This window comes from Panthera onca, chromosome D4 (assembly GCF_046562875.1).
Source record: "Panthera onca isolate mPanOnc1 chromosome D4, mPanOnc1 haplotype 2, whole genome shotgun sequence".
NCBI classification, from domain to species: domain Eukaryota; kingdom Metazoa; phylum Chordata; class Mammalia; order Carnivora; family Felidae; genus Panthera; species Panthera onca.
In genome coordinates, this window is record NC_138351.1 from 52,087,178 (window position 1) to 52,104,784 (window position 17,607).

Sequence of the window (17,607 nt, forward strand, 5' to 3'; positions counted from 1 at the left end):
GGGGCCACCTTTCCCTGGATCAAACAATTATCTTAAGTTTTCAAGAAGAGTGTTACAAATATTCTAATGGAAGGGCAACATTTGGGTGCCATGCCGATTGTCTTCCACTTCAACATTCACTCTCAGATATGAAAAACTTGATTATAAAGATAAGAAAATGTTTTGTCTTTACACCAACAACAAAGGACTGAAAGTTGCCCAAGAGTGAGTAAAACTCATAGCTCCTGACCTCATGGGCCTTAAAATTCAGTGGTTAGGAAAGCAGTGTTTTGGGAATTTCTGGATATTAGTAACATCGTTTTGAGTCTTTATAACACAAATGACCTTCATGTCACTATTTTCAAAATATGCAGATAGACTTCTCCTTCTGGGAAAAAGGAGTATATGTACTTTTCTCTATTTGTCCATGGCATATACACAAAACAAACATAACTCTGTGAATGGTGGAGAACAGTCAGATTGGCCCAGAATTTAACATCATGGTGAGTTCCCTGGGTTTTCTTTTCACCTTAGATATCCCACACTTGGAACTGAAGAAAATGGCAACACAGAAATACCAACAGGTACAAAAAAACAAACAAAAAAGCTCCATCAAAGGTCTTCGTTCTAGTGAAAAGGCCAGGAAAGGGGGAGCTTCACAAGGCATGAAACTTATAAAAAGTAACTGCTCTATTCCAGCCAACACCACAGAAACGTCTATAGTCCTATCTCCACTCATGCCAGTAAAGGCTGAATGAGGAAACAAGGCTTCCATCTTGAGAGGTTATAAAAAGACACCAAACATCCTTGCCAGAGGTGTGTCAGAAAAGGATCAAGTAGGAGGCTGAGATTCTCATCCTTGCCAGTAAATCGTGATGCCAGTGGAGGTCACGTGGGGAATCTGCACTTTCACTCCTATGTGGAAGTAATGAGGTATCAGTCCCCTTCCCCTTGAGGGGGTATCATAAGAGGACTAGTGGAGTGTCAGGACTTTCGTCATTATCCAGTGGTGATGAGGCCACCCCCACCCCCACCATGGTGTCAGTGGAGACCAAATGGTCAGCTGGAAGTCCCACCCTGTTCAGCAGTATTGAGGAGCTCTCCCCATCACGGTCAATATAGGCCACATGAGGAACTTGGATTTCACTTCCACCTGGCAGTACAGGCTTATCTTATTTGATTGTGCTTCATTTCATTGTGCTTCACAGATATTGTTTTCTACAAATTGAAGGTTTGTGGCAACCCTGCATTGAGGAAATCTATCAGTGCCATTTTCTAATAGCATTTGCTCATTTTATGTAGTTGTGTCACATTTTAGTATTTCTCACAATATTTCCAACTTTTTTCATTATTATTAGTTTTGTTATGGTGATCTATAATCCATGATCTTTGATGTTACTACTGTAATTGTTTTGAGGCATCAAAAATCATGCCCGTATAAGAAGGCAAATTTAATCAATGAATGCTGTGTGTGTTCTGACTGCTCCACCATTGAGCTGTTCCCCCATCTCTCTCCCTTTCCTGTCACCCTGTCACCCAACAGCTCTGATGGAGATGTACTATGAGGTTCATGTTATTTTCATTCCTGCTAACACAACTCTTATTCTGCAGCCCAGTGATCAGGGAGTCTTCAATTTTTAAGTCTTATTGTTGAAGAAATACATTTTGTAAAGCTATAGTTGTCATGGACAGTGATTTCTGATAGATCTGGGCAAAGTACATTGAAAACCTTCTGGAAAGGATTCCTGATACCATTAAGAACATTTGTGATTCATGGGAAGAAGTCAAATTATCAACACGAACAGGAGTTTGGAAGACGTTTGTTCTAAAACCCATGGATAACTTAGAGGGGTTCAAAATGTCAGTGGAGAAGTAAGTGAAGTTGTGGTGGAAATAGCAAGATAAGTAGAATTAGAAGTGGAGCTTGAATATGAGACTGAATTGCTGCAATCCCATGATACAACTTTAATGAATGACAATTTCTCTGTATGGATGACCAAAAACAGTGATTTGTTTGAGATGGAATATACTCCTAGTGAAGATGCTTAAAGATAGTTGAAATGACAACAAAAATTCAGAATAACACAAAAGCTTAATTGCTAAGGCAGCAACAAACTTTGAGAAGATTCACTCCAATTTTTAAAGTTCTACCATGGGTAAAATGCTATTAATCAGGATTTTGTGCTGCAAAAATTACTTATGAAAAGAAAAAGTCAATGCAGCAAACTTCATTGTTGTCTTGTTTTAAGAATTTGCCCCAACTTCAGCAACCACCACCATCATCATTCAGTAGCCATCAACACTGAGGCATGGTTAGCATTTTTTAGCAATATTTTTAATTAAGGTATATAAGTTTTTTTTTCAACGTAAAGCCATTGCACACTTAAAAGACTATAGTATAGGGTAAAAATAACTTATATGTGCACTGGGTAACAAAAAAATTCACTTGAGTCACTTTATTGTGGTGGTGTGGAAACAAATCCAAAGTATCCTGTAATAAGGTGCCTTCTCTCTTTCTGTAAGGGTCAATACAAATTTTGAAAAAAGAAAAAAATAAGAAGGAGCCTAAATTTCTCAGGGTAGTTGTAAAACTACTTCTTGTCCTAAAGAGATAAGGAGTTTAATTTTCATTTAGATGTGTATATTAATTCCATTTTTATGTATATTAATATATTATACATTACATACAATATATAATATAATAATATATGACACTAATGTATATTAATGACAGATACATTTAAGTTAAGAATAAAAAAAATCAAAACCAAGAGGGACATTATATAAGGGAAAAGGGTGAATCCCTCAAGAAGACATAGCAATATATCCCAGTGTATCCTAAATATGTATATCCCAAACAACAGAGATGCAAAATACGCTAGAGATTATGGGAAAGATTGTAGAGGGAAGAAATGCTGGAGAGAGTTAGGAGATCTTTTTTTTTTAATGTGTTTTTTTTTTTTTTATTTTTTAGAGAGAAAGAGAGAGAAGGAGAGAGAGCACGAGCAGGGGAAGGGCAGAGAAAGAGGGGGACAGAGGATCCAAAGCAGGCTCAAAGCTGTCAGCACAGAGCCTCATCCTGGGCTCAAACTCACAAACTGTGAGAACATAACCTGAGCTGAAGTCCCAATTTAGCTACCCAGGCACTCCTAGAGTTAGGAGATTCAAATTTATTCACTCAATAGCTATGTGACCTTGAACAATTCACTTAATCTCCTCATACCTGTTTCTCTATTTTCCATAAAATGTGGAGTTAAATCCACTCTAAAATTTTAGATCTCTCAGCGATTAGGTAATTTCATATGTTCTGGAATTTTCAGAACAAGCACAAACATTTATAATGGTAATTTTTAAATAGATATTTTTATGTTTCTAAAGAACATTTGAAATGGTTTATACAGAGATTATTATATAGACAAAATGGAGGTTAAGAAGCTGTAGTCAACAAATTTTAAAACAAATCATGTAAATGTCTTACTTGAAGACAGCATACCACTTTTCAAACGTCCTTAGAACAACTAAATTGCACCCCTAAGCCTAATGCCCAAATTCACAAATCAAAGTATAAATGATTTAAAAAATAGAAACCATAATTGAGAGAATTCAGCAGAACATATTTTCACTCTAAGCCAACATTATTCTGACCTTGAATCATGAGTTGTATCTTAAGAAATCCAATCAAATCACAATAGTCAGTGAAAATAATACTATATTTACTATATACAGTAACATAAATATGCAGAGTATATAATGTAATAGTATTAGAAAATATTACCCTTTAAAAACCTTGGAAATGATCTCCTTCAACTCCTTTTTTTTTAAGATTATTCATCTGAGAGAGAGAGAGAGAGAGAGAGAACACAAGTAGGGGAGGAGGAGAGAGGAGAGAGAGAATCCCAAGCAGATCCTGCACTGCCAGCACAGAGCTCAATGTGGGGCTAGGACCTCAATGCGGGACTCAGACCCACAAACTGCAAGATTGTGACCTGAGCTGAGGTTGGGGGCTTAACTGACTGACCCACCCAGGCACCCCCTCTTTCTTTATGCCAGTTAGGAAATTAATAATGGAGAATTTGAGGTATATACCGAGTAGTAGAAGCACTGGATGAGGGACTCCAGGTCACTTGGTATTCACTTATGTCAATATGGAGGCTGTTACAACTACAACAAAATCATAATGTAGATTGGACATTAATTTACAGAAAAAACATTAATAGATGGTCTCAATTTCACATATGCAAAGTAAACAAAAGAAGCTAGTGTTTAAAGACTAAAACTTTAATAAGCTACCTGTTGAAGTGAAAGGTAAGCAACTAGTAAGCATTTTCAGAGCAATTATCTAAGAAACTGCCTCATGTTTCAACTTGCTAAAAAAACAGTTATTATTTTCGTCAATAAACAGGTGAGAAAACAAAGCAGAGAAAAATTAATGAATGTTTTCAAGTCACTATAGTACGTATATAGATTTTCAAGGGGTATTAGAATAGATGCACTTTTTTTTTTTTTTTTTACAAGAGTATGGTTTCATTAAATCTGAAAAAGTACACTGTAGGCTACTGACAGGTGCCCAATGAGAAAGCTGTCGACAAACATTTTTTTTTTTTGAATGCTTTAACTCTGCAAGGTACTGTACCAAACACAATGATATGTCACAAAAGAAATAGAAGGCATGACCCCTGACCTTGTAGAAATTAAAAACAAAGACTGGTGTATGCCAATGATTTTTAAATGTATGATAATCTGTCATCATAGGTGAGCAAGGAAACATGATTATTTCCTTCACCCAATCAAGAAGTAAATATATTCCTAAGTATTCTCAGCAGTAAGTTAAATGTTTCCTCTTACTTGCATTATATTTGTGTAACCATGGTTTAGTAGTCTCTCTTGGAAGGTAAATAAATGTTAAATGAAGAAACTCTTAAATTCAAATGACATGGTTGATTAAGATGCTAGGAGTTAAAATCCCAGGGTTTGGGGTCTCACCTGGGGCCAAATGCCATTTCCACCACTCTAACCATGTGGCCTCAGGGCCCTAGCATGACTTTCTGGATCTCAATTCTCAGAGTCCTCATTTGCTAATAAAAGGATAATAAAAAGCTAACCTCAGAGCATAATTTTAGAAACTAAATTATAATACACTCAAGTGCTTGGCATACTTCCTAATACATAATAGTTACTTAATAAATTCTAGCTATTATTAACATTAATATTAATAGAACTATAATTAATTCTAAAATGTGTTAGATTATATGAAAAAACACTTATATTTGGGTGCTGTTTCCACTGTATTATTAGAATATGGCAATAAAATGGCATTTAAAAATAACTAAAATGTGCACAAAGGTTGCCCCTATTTTCTCTCAACTATTTCTTAATACACTACAACCAGTTTTTGAGAATAAATAGACAACCTTTTAGGGCACTTGATTTACCTGCCTAGATAAAAGATAGACATATATGTATTTATTTCACATCTAGTAGAAGACTACATCATCATGACACTCAATGAAGAAAAACCTTATAGTTTGTGGCAATTGATAGCTTTTAAAGGCACTTTAAATTCCATGAGAGGGTTCACTTCCATCATACCAATCTTTTAACCTATTTATAAAGGTGCCAGGGAATTTGTCCTTTTACTGAAAGACAAAATTTACTTTTGTCTAGAAGATACAGTTCCCTGAAGGCTGTCACTCAAACAACCATTTTACATTATGGAATACCATATCTACTACATAAATTAATGTAAAATCAAAATGTACTAGAGTTCTTCATTTACTAGAGTCCCTCCATTACTTATCTTGAAAAATGGTACTTCTTTTTCTCAATTTTATGTCAAAATAGCTGTAAAAATAGATTTCCATATAGCGCAAGGGAATTAATTAATTCTGTTGTGTTGTGTTTTTAGCACTCAAAATTACTTAGCTGTTTCTAGACTTATAGTAACATCTGTGCAGGTGTTAAAGCATCCTCTCACTGGGAATGTCTCTTGGCCTTCTTCTCTAGCGATTCAGATCTTACTCTTCTGGATAGCAGTACTCTACAATGACAAAGAAAGATGAGCCAGCTTCAGACTGGCTTGAAGCTCTGCTCTACCATTTATTAGCTGAATATTCTGGGGAAAATTACTGAATCTCTCTGTTTCACTTTTCCTTGAAATTAGGATTATTGTGAGGATTTGGAAATATGATATATGTAAAACACTTAATAAAGTGCCTAGTACTTGCAATGTACTCGATAAACACAAGCTATTATTTTATTATTATGATCACTCTTCAAGATACAGCTCAGATGCCATCTTTTCCATGAAACTTTTATTGACCTGCTGTAGTGGGACAGACATTCTTCTCTGACTTTGCTTCTAACACAACTCTGCTGGTTCTCCAATTTGGCAAGTTCCTTAGCATTGCAACTCCATTTCCTAGCCTAGAGATAGTAACAGCTAACTGTGCTCATATGTGCGACGTGTGCTCTCTCTGAGAGGCTAAAGTGGAACATTTGCTCTTTTCTTAGATGTAATTTCAACTTTTTGAAGAATTGTTTTTAATTTTATTTTTTGATAGAAAGAGGAAGGAGAGTGAGAAAGTGAGAGAGAGTGGGGGGAGAGGTGAACAGGGAGAGAGAAGGGGGGGAAGAGAGAGAGAGAGAGAGAGAGAGAGAGAGAGAGAGAGGTGAGGCTCAGTCTCCCGACCCTGAGATCACAGCCTGAGCCAAAATCAAGAGTTGGACACTCAACCAACTGAGCTACCCAGGTGCCCCTCAACTTCTTGAGGATTTTTAACTCAATGGATCCCAAACTTTATAACTTATTATGTTTCCCAGATAGGACAGAGAAGTAGCTTTTATTGTATAATTCATGCACCATTAGAATGCTCTGTGAATCTGCAGAAACTGTGAGCAAAACATCATGTATATTACAAATATGCATGAGCATTTTTCTGAGAAAATGTTTCCGATTTTTTGTTGGATCTGCAAAGGGGTCCATCACCCAACATGGAAAGATATGGAGCAATGATTTAGAGACAGATTTGTGACCTGACTTCAGTATCTGAATAGGACTTCCTGACATTCATTTTATGAGCTATCCTCATTCTTTGCTTCATTTTTAAAATTTCTTAACGTTCATATTCTCCTTCAAAAGTAAGATGGGTTTTGCCTTACCAATGGCCAAAACAGAATAGGTTTACGTTAGTCCCTTTCTTCTCAATATACCTGATTGTTATTATATACACATTGTAAAGTTTTAATTTTTAACATTACCTCCTTTTATTTAACAAATATGAATTTGGTGCCTCCTTTATTCCAGATAGGGTTCTAGGACGTGGGGACTTAAAATTAACAAGACAGAAGTTTCCTGCTGCCCTCATATATTTGTTTACTAATGCAAAAGACAGACACTAAACAAAGAATTAGATTAAATAATAGGTTAATGATATAATTTTAGATAGTTCCATGAAGAAAATGAAGATAATGGAATAAGAATGATGGTGGCAGGGTACATTCCATAGAGCAGCTTTGTAAAGTTTCACTGAGAAAGTGATGTTTGGGCACGGTCCTAAAATGATATAAAGTAACCAGCCATGAGAATAGGAAAAGAACAGTGCAGACAGAAAAAACAGAGAGCACCAAAGAACAAAGTTGACATACTTGAGAAACTGAAACAATTCATTAAAATGACAATAACAAAGTAAAAATATTAATTGTTTTAGGCTGATTAAAGTTACATTTTATTTTCATTGTAGAAAATTTAGAAGATATATAAAGGAATAAAAATAGAATAAACAGTTCACAAAAAGCCTTTTAAAAGTTTGGTAGGGCACCTGGATGGCTCATTTGGTTAAGCATCTGACTGTTGATTTCAGCTCAGGTCATGATTTTATGGTCATGAGATCTAGCATGGCATCTGGCTCTGTGCTGAGCATGGGGCCTGCTTCAGATTATCTCTCTCCCTTTCTCTCTGCCCCTCCCCTGCTCATGCTCTCTCTCTCTCTCTCTTTCTCTCTCTCTCAAAATAAATAAATAAATAAGTACTATATTAAAAAATTTTAAAAGTCTTGATATTTTGGTATATTTCCTCCCAGAATTTTTAGATACACATATAGAAAATGGAAAGATATAAAATATCCAGCTCTGTACAATTTTTGTTCTGCCTTTTTAATTTATGTTTTTTAGTTAATTTATTGTGAGGAACATCTTTCTAGGTCACTAAATTATTCATAAGCATAATTGTGAATGACTGCATATTATTGCATCATACAAAAAGTATCTTTTATGTAATCAATCCTTATGTTGGACTTTTAGGTTGCTTTTTAATTTTTGTTTTTGTTCTGGAATAAATTTGGCAATCAACACACTGGTGGAAATATTTTTGTCATTATCTTTATATAGTTTTTTGGATTAGAAGTCTGGAAGTAGAATTCATTTTGATCTTACATGTTAAAATAGCATAGAACCTATCTTAGACTTATTTGACTTAATGCACACTTAATATAAAACAAAACGTTTAGAGCACCTTTTCAACATAACATTTTTTCTATATCAGGCATACGGTATTACATTTATATGTCCCCCGGTCATTTAAAAGTATTCCTCAAGATAGAACACCATTCTAGCCTGCAGGAGAGCGGTCTTTAACAGAGAAAGAACACTTCATGACTTAAAAGAAGTCTTTAGTGAAATGACCTCCCAGGGACTCATTAAAATTATAACTACCAGAAGCCTGTGATTCAGAATTTAGAAAAAAATAATCTTTGTTTCTTCAAAATTCAGAAAATAATTCCAAAACTGAGATAACATTTTGACAATGATGGATATATTAAAATTTGTACTTACAACTTTACTTTGAGCTACCTTGATCTCCACTGTGTTTTGGCAACTCTCTAATCCACTTGATTATTTATTGTCTCTCTACCTTATCCTAGAGCTATTTTTGCCCAGTGGAAGAGCAACATCAATAAACTACAAGACTTTATTAGGTTTATTCAACAAATGTTGATCTCTCCTGTTGGGCTTAATTTGTTGGTGTGTTATCATGATTCTTTTAATACATCATTTAGTGACCTTTCCTTCTTAATATTGTAGAGCCTGTGTAACATTAATCCTTTTATGTACTTGCATTTGAAGATGAATTATTGGTGTGCAATTACCATTCGTGATAATTATAGTGTTGTTGACTAATACATGAAAAGAGACATAGAGCTAAGCAACCAAGGCAATACACTAAAAGCTACAGGGTAACAAGTTGTGTACCCTTGTCTTCCATTGACTCGGAAGACCAACTTGAACAGGCAACTTAACCTCTTTCCTAATAAATACATCCTTTTGATGATGCATCTGTGCTATCTGTCAAGTGCAAACGATATCCTGTATTGATTCTTTTCTTCAATGATAGAGTGTGTGTCTAATCAAGCTCATTTTAAAGTACTTCACAAATACAAAGGCTAGAAAAATATTGAATAAAGCTGCTATGTTCACTGAAGTAAAAATGCTTCCTGAAAAAATATATTTCTAATTAAGGGTTATAAGAAAAGAGAAAAATATTTGTCTTCCATTGTAACAGAGGAACCACTCTTATGACTCTTACCTTATTTTTCCCAAAAGTGAAAATCGAGAACAAAGGTCTCTACTAACATAAATGTAAGATATCTAAAATTAAATTAGATACTACCTATTTGTACATAAATATATTAAAATACCATTACAGAAAACTGTTGGCCTAAACATTATTGAAGACACACACACACACCTAATACCATTAGAATTTGCAACTCTTTCTTTAATATTCTGCCCAACTTAGGCTTCTTATGTATGCTACATTAAAAATATCTTCTAGGAATTTTTTCCCAGTCTGTTGAGATTAATAGTTGTTTCACCAGAGAGCTTTTTCAGAGAGGTTTAGAAATAAATCTGAATTCCACAGCCTAACAGAAGCTGTGACCTACAACATGGAACATCTTTGACAGTCATTGGGGTATTACTTTTCCCCTTCTCATCTGTATGTTCACTGACTTGCCAACCACAGCAAAGCTTCTACGATGTGTCCAAGTCATATCCAAGAGGAATTACTTTTTTCTTCTGAAGCCTGGAAGCTTAAGCATGCATGTTTTTGACTTTTCAAAAAATGTATTGAATATTTCATAAGTTAAGAAATTTAAGTTTTAAGGCCAAAATTCACAGGAGATTTGGTCCCATATCACCTTTATTTGTCTTCTGGGTAGATGTGTATGGGTTTTGTTTTTATTTTATTATTTAAAATTTTTTACCTTTTCTGGAATTAATCTGTATGCATGCAATGTAGAACATGCCCTAATGAGAAAAGGCTTTGTTCAGGTGCTGTAAAGGTGTAAAGGGTGCTGCTTACCTGATCCTCCTTGTGTTGGTACCAGAATCCTGACTGAATCTGCTAGTTAGAATATACACAATTTATCTTTTGTAAAATCAACAGAGGTTCCTAAACTTGAGATTTAATCAGGATAAAATAAGAATTAGCTGAGATTAACTTAAACCAAAATATATGATTGTGGTAGGATATATACATTCAGCCTCTTTCAATTGGAAGCCTAATTATTTTTGTTTCTCTACATGGTACTTAAAGAAGGGTGTAAGGATCTTTTCCTTTACATCCTAGAAAGGTTTGGAGATTAATTTCTCCCACCCCTACAAGAGAAGGAGTAATAATTTTGCTTGGCAATACTTTGGAATTTGGATTTATGAGCCATATGAAGTCTACTGAGGAAACAAAAGAATTTTGACAGAGGAGGAAGAGATAGAGGGAGGGAGAGAGATGGACAGGGGAGAGGGGGGAGGGAGAGAAACAGACACAGGGAAAGACAGAATGAGAGAGAAGCTTACTGAAGGAAACAGAAAAAAGCCTTTCCTCAGATTACAAGGAGATTAGTAGATGTAGCTGGGGATATAAATTGGTCCTGAAAGTCTAAGAGGAATGGTTCAAGAAGGGAAAGACTAACAAGTGAAACTAAAAAAGAATGCTGAAAGGGATATTACCTAAAGGTCCAGAGCCAAATGGTAGCTCAGTGAATATGTAGCAATGCCCAGCCCTGATTAGAACAAGATTCTCCCTTTCCTAATTCAAAGACTTGGCCAGTTAGCTCTTCCATCTGCACCCGTAACTAATATCTCACAAAATGAACATCCAGCAAGAACAGTGACTGCCTTTTCTACAAATTTTAGCAGGAAGTCAGCAATTATTGTCTCCTGTGGGCACCCAATTTTTAAGAAGCTGTAAGAGCAAATACGAGCAGTAGGCTTCCACACTTACACCATAGAAGGGATGGACTTGACCTGAAGAAACTTCAGACTCCATAAGCTCAGAGAGTAGATGGTGATAACACTAACAAATGATTGTTATTTGTCTTGAAGAGTGAATGTATGTAGGGGTGCCTAGGTGGCACAGTAGGTTAAGCATCTGACTCTTGATCTCTGCTCAGGTCATGATCTCACAGTTCGTGAGTCTGAGCCCCACATTGGGCTCTGTGCTGATGGCATGGAGCCTGCTTGAGATTCTGTCTCTCCTTTTCTCTGCCCCTCCACTGCTTTGTTTTCTTCTCTCTCTCTCTCTCTCTCTCTCACTCAAAATAAATAAATCAATTTGAAAAAGAGTGAACGTGTGTACAATCATATATACAATGACCACATCCACTATTCAGAATGTATCAAATAGTAACTTTTTTTTTTAAGTTTACTTATTTATTTTGAGAGAGAGAGAAAAGAAGAAGTTGGGGAGAGGGAGAGAGGGGGGCAGGGAGAGAGAGAATCCCAAGCAGGTTCTGCACTGTCAGCACAGAGCCTGATGTGGGGCTTGAACTCAAAAACCATGAGATCATGACTTAAGTCAAGGTTGATGCTTAACCAACTGAACCACCAGGCACCCCTCAAATGGTAACTTTTAAGTTTTTTTCATTTGGGAACATAGTAATTTCTAAAATGGGAATTATACTTGGTCACAATAGCAAGCATAATAAGGAGAGTCCTCTCTATTAGGTAAAAAGAAAGACTAATGGAATTAAAAACTATCTGAATTAGAAGGGATTTTAAAATCTTCTAGGCAAAGATAAATTCCATTTCACTCTTTTGTTTTGTTTTGTTTTGTCCCCCAGCCATGCTTAAATTCTACCAGGAATATTGACATCACCAGTTACTAACAAAGGTCATGGCATTTCCAACATACCTACAGTAATATTTCAATCATTACTTCTTGGATGTAAATGTAACAGGACTTGTCTCTGCAACATAGGAAACTTCCATCCACAAAATCTCACTATAGTAGTATCTGAAAGAAAAATCTGGGCACATAGTCCTTTCTGTGTTCTTAATAATACTCATTTAGGTTTCAAATGCTTTAAATCAGACTAAAGAGTTGTCTTTTATTCCCTACCAGGTGAAAAACACATCTAGAAAAAAATAATAACCTGCCTTAAGATTAGATGACAGCATGTTACTCAAGCAAAGAACCATGCAATTGCCCAGAGATGGTAATTATAGACTGCAATACAGACAATTAGTATTTGCTAAGCAATGGGAAATTTCATATGTTAAGCTGTCATAACAGTAGGTTTTATTATTAGGAGATACTGTAGTTTAATGGGCAAACTTTGGACTGGTGTTAAAAGGTCATAAATTAATTTTTTAATTGACAACCATCTTGCTTGTGATTACAGACAAGGTATCTAATTACTTTGCTCCATCATCTGTTGAAATACAAATACTCATATTTTTAAAGGACAGTTTAAATTATATGTACAATAAACCCATTTATGCTAAAATACCAAGCAAAAATTAGAAAACAAAATATCCATCTGCATATCACTTTGGTAGGACCTTACTTTTAGGGTTATTCAGTCTTTCTGGGCTTTTTTTTTCTTTTCCTTAAAATGGAAGCAACAATAGTACTTCACCTCCTTGAGATGTTATGAAGAATAACTCACATAAGATAATGCTTATAAATCACTGAGGAATGTACTTGTTATCTAAAAATGCTTGGTGAATATTACTTCTGTGACTGGTATTTACTATTTAAAATGCCCTACAATGGATGAAACTTTTTCTAATGTTTAGGATAACTGTCAAGGTAAACCATGGGTTCTGAGAGCACTTGTTGGGAGGAGCACTGGGTATTAGGTGTAAGTGATGAAACACTAAATTCTATTCCTGAAAACAATACTGCACTATATGTTAACTAACTAGGATTTAAATAAATAAAAAAGTAAAGGGAAAACAAGAAAAAATAGGCCATGAAATTATCCTCAAAATAAAGGTATAAGGATACAAATGACTCATTAGAATATATGAAGTTTGTATTTACATAAGAGTATTTTACAACTGATTGTGAGAAGCAAGGCTTTTCTCTAAAGTCTCATTTGTTCTCTGTGGTCTCTTAACAGATCTTCCAAATAGTAGCACTAGTTTGAAATTCCCTGAAAACTATAAATAATGTAGGCTCATGGAAAAAATTAAAAGGGTGCAATTACCTGTCTATTCTGATGAGAGGTACTAACTGAATACAAAGGCATCTACACATAAAAAATATTATATTTCAATAAGAAAACAACCTTAAAACATATTATTTTAAAGTTTACTTATTTATTTTGAGGGGTGGAGGGAGAGAGAAGGTGGGGAGGGGCAGAGACAGAGGAGAGAGAGAATCCCAAGGAGGCTCTTCACTGTTAGCACAGAGCCCGAGGTGGGGGTCAAACTCATGAACCATGAGATTATGGCCTGAGCTGAAATCAATAGTTGATGCTTAACCGATTGAGCCATCCAGGTGCTCCCTAAAACACATTTTTAAAAACATACTATAGAGTCATAAAGGCAAATGGGATTTGAAAAGACACAGAGCACGAGCTTTTATTTCAGGCTTGAAACATTTCTGTAATATTATTGATAGCTAGTCACTCAGGCCATGTTTATATACCATCAGTGACTGGAAACATCACTTTCCAAATCATCTCAAGCTAAAGTTGGGCAAAAGAGGAGCCATGGCCATAGAAGAAGCACAGGTTTTTGGAGCGGGATACACTGGGTTTATATTCTGGTTCAGCCATGTATGATGAGTGTCCTCAATAAAAACAGTGGTACTAAGTCTCAAGACTACTCATATGTAACATGTAGGGGATGGTCTCTACCTCTGGTAGCTTTCTGAGTTAACTTGTCTAGGCCAGTTATTGAATTAAACACTAAGCCAGGTGTTGCTGTGAAGGTATTTTGTAGATGTGGCTACAGCCATGAAGATTTCTTGGGGAAAAAGAAGCTCTGTCTCAGGAGCGCCTATGTTGCTCAGTTGGTTAAAACTCTGACTTTGGCTCAGGGCATGAACTCACAGTTTGGGAGTTTGAGCCCCACATTGGGCTCTCTGCTCTCAGCACAGAGCCCACTTGGGAAAATATGTCCTCCTCTCTCTGTCCCTTCCCTGCGCATGCATGTTCTGCTTCTCAAAAATAAATAAAAACACTTCAAAAAAGAAGCTGTGCCTCAAGACTGTAGCGTCAACTCCTGCTGAGTTTCTGGTCTACCCTGCCCTGCAGGTTTTGAACTGGTCTGACCCCATTACTTATGTCTCTCTTTTGTGTACTTTCAAAGGATGGATGGATGGATGGATGGATGGATAGATAGATAGATGTTTAAAATTTTTCTATGCAATGATAAATTTCATCTCATTTTTTTCCCATCAGGAATAATGACACCACAAGTTTCTAAGAAAGCTCACAGCATTTCATTGTGTTCACAACAATATTTGAATTGTTACTATCATTACCATGTACTATATATGAATATATTATTTAATGCATTTAATATAAAATTAGAGATATACAAACTTATACAATGTATAAATAGGATATATAATAATATCCTATTGGCTTTGTTTCTCTGGAGAACACTGACTGACAGACTACCTCATAGGAATCCATCTTCTGGAAATAAAAAGGGCACTCAATAAATCTGACTCCTCATGGCCCCTTTCCAAACATTCTCTGAAAATGGTTTTCCTGTAGCCTCTTCTGCTAGTCAAAGTTCTACCAGAGTAAGTGTTGTGAATAACCCTAGACTGGATATGGTATTGGTACTATAAATAATATCACTAGGACAATTGACAAATTCAATATGGGCTATAGCTTGAAGTATTGCCCTTAATAAATACACTGTATTTATAAAAGAGAATATTCTTGTTTTTAGGATGTATGCACTCAAGTAATTAAAGGGTACAGAAGCATGACATATACAACCTACTCTCAAATGGTTCTAGAAAAAGATGAATGTATGGAGATTTATAAAGCAAATGTGGCAAAACCATAACAATTGTTGATTCTCAGTAAAGAAAACATGTAAACGCCCTGCACTATTCTTTCAAGTTTTCTGTGTGTTTAAGATTATTTTAAAATAAAAAGTATAAAAAAGAGGCAAGTGGAAAAGGTAAGTAAAATGGTACAAATGGACCCAAAACAAAGCCTTGGTCTTGTTAGCACCTTTCTCAGAGCACCTGACCTAGTTTGTGTTCTCTGGCAGTACTCTTTGCTTAAGCTTTAAGGCGTTAGACCATCAGACTTATTGATAATCTTGTGCCTTACAAACTGACTGATCCCATGGTCACATTCAAAGTGGGAAAGGGGTTTGGCATCTGACATAATCTGACTGAAGCTTGAAGATGGAAAACCACAGTCATTCTTCCATCACTGGCTTATATTTCCATGTTTGGCTGACTTACTCGTAGTTTTAAAACTTAATGTAGTTTAATAACATTTAAACACAGTCTGTTTTTTCTTCAACTTGCTCAGGATTTATGTATCATTTCAAAATCCCTCCTAAGTTAAAGCTTGCTAAAGCTGCTTCTTGGGTAAAATGAGGCACCAAGACAGTCCAACAGGCCCCATTTGACAAAACACCCCAAGAGCACCATTTACTTTGGGGCATTGTAAGGAAGTTGTCAGCACATTACTTGAATAGTAAAATGTTTCACAGAGAATGAACTTTACTCAGATGATTACTACCAAAAAGTTATAACTTCCGGATGAAACTTGCCACCATTTTCTCTGATGCAACTAATTGTGACCCACCTAATGGAAATAAAAAGCCATGCAGATCCTGCTGTTTTCAGAGCGAATGAGCCTCAGAATTCCCAGATTGCTCTCAGAACTCAGCTTCCTAGAAAATGTACATTTGGTTAGATACCCTATCATTTCAAGTCCAAAGAACATAAAAGTGTTTCTCTTTTCTCTTCTCCACCTCAGAGTTCTTGTTGTGTGTACATCTCATGGGTTCTCTCTTCCATTTTCTTGACATCTGGATGTCTGTGGCCTCTTGATCCACAGGCAATTGAACCAGAAAATCAAAACTCAAACCAGGTTCAGCTCCTTGCTCTCTGCCTCTTCAGAGATCACAAGGACTTAGGTAGAATGTCTGTAACTGCCTGTGAACCTTCCCCTGACTCAGTCATTCCTGTCCCTTGTGCCCTGAGTAAGCCCTGACCATTATTAATGCCCACCTCAAAGTAGCACATATATCATCATCCTGCACCACAGGACAGCCATAAACATCTTAAAATAATGTACTAACTGTGCTCCTTTGCACATCTATCTTGGGCAAACCTATCACCAGAGTACAGAAAAAAATGTTAAAGAATTGTGTTACTCATGTCTTCAGAGTACAGAGAGGAACTGAAGAATGGGTTCTTTCAGATTTCAAGATGGTGGGAAATGTCCTGTTGATGTAGAGTGGGTGAGACTTCATAACTGCACCTTTTCTGCTATAGCAAAGTTACAGATTGTCTCAGTTTGTATTTCAGAGTTAAGATGGTTCATATGTCTCTGTCCTTTTTGTTTTTGTTGTTCTTGATGAAGCATTTAACTCCATTAGTGTAACAGCCATTTTCTCCTTTCAAATCTTCTTCTTGTTTCACTTGATCAATCCTATACATGACTGACTAATTGATCTTCCCTCATTTTATTCTTTAGCTTAAAAACTAATAAAACTCCCAAATCTTTACATCAAGAATGAGTTTCAGACTCTCTTATCCAGGCTTTAAAGTTCTTTGGAATTTGCTACAACCCCCCTTTTCAATAACTTTCCTCCAATAACTTTCTTTCATGCTGGCTCTCCACATCACTCCAGATAAACTGGGTCATGTATTGTCCTCTAAATACACCTTGTTCTCCTCCACCTGTGGGCCCCTGTGGGCAATCTCCAGCCTACAGTGCCATCTTAACCCTGATCTGACAAGATTCCACCAATCCTTTAGGTCTGGTTTCAATGTTTCCTCTTTTATGAGTCCTTAATGATTATCTCAGACACAAACTCCTCCTATTCTGTATTTCTGAAGCAGTTCTCATATGGCTAAATAACCCGTACTTCCACTGTGAACTCCAGGAGGTCTCAGTTTCCTTCCAGGATATGGAGTCTAGCACAGTGTCTAAGAGCAGAGGCTCTAAACCCAGATAACACAAGCTCAATTCTTGCCTCCTCCATTTCCTGGCTTATGATCTAAGCAAATTACTTACTAATCTTCCCTAGCCTCACTTTTCTCATTTATAAAATGGGTATTTAAAGAGGTTCTCCTTTTACACAAGGATTAAATGTGTTAATATATAAAAAACACTTAGACTAATGCCTTACAACACAGTA

The 17,607-nt window shown here is 36.0% G+C and overlaps 1 protein-coding gene across 10 annotated transcripts in view; it reads right to left on the reverse strand.

Annotated features, from left to right (window-relative positions):
* The window catches only part of LINGO2 (leucine rich repeat and Ig domain containing 2), a 1,156,543-nt gene that overhangs the window by 275,342 nt on the left and 863,594 nt on the right, over nt 1–17,607 (reverse strand). The window contains exon 7 of one of the 10 annotated variants that reach the window (XR_013551751.2): nt 5,297–6,016. The exons of the other annotated variants lie outside the window; for them this stretch is intronic. The gene's annotated coding sequence lies outside the window, so the exon portion shown is untranslated. Of the gene's footprint in view, nt 1–5,296; nt 6,017–17,607 lie in introns of those variants that run through there. 10 annotated transcript variants of the gene reach the window in all.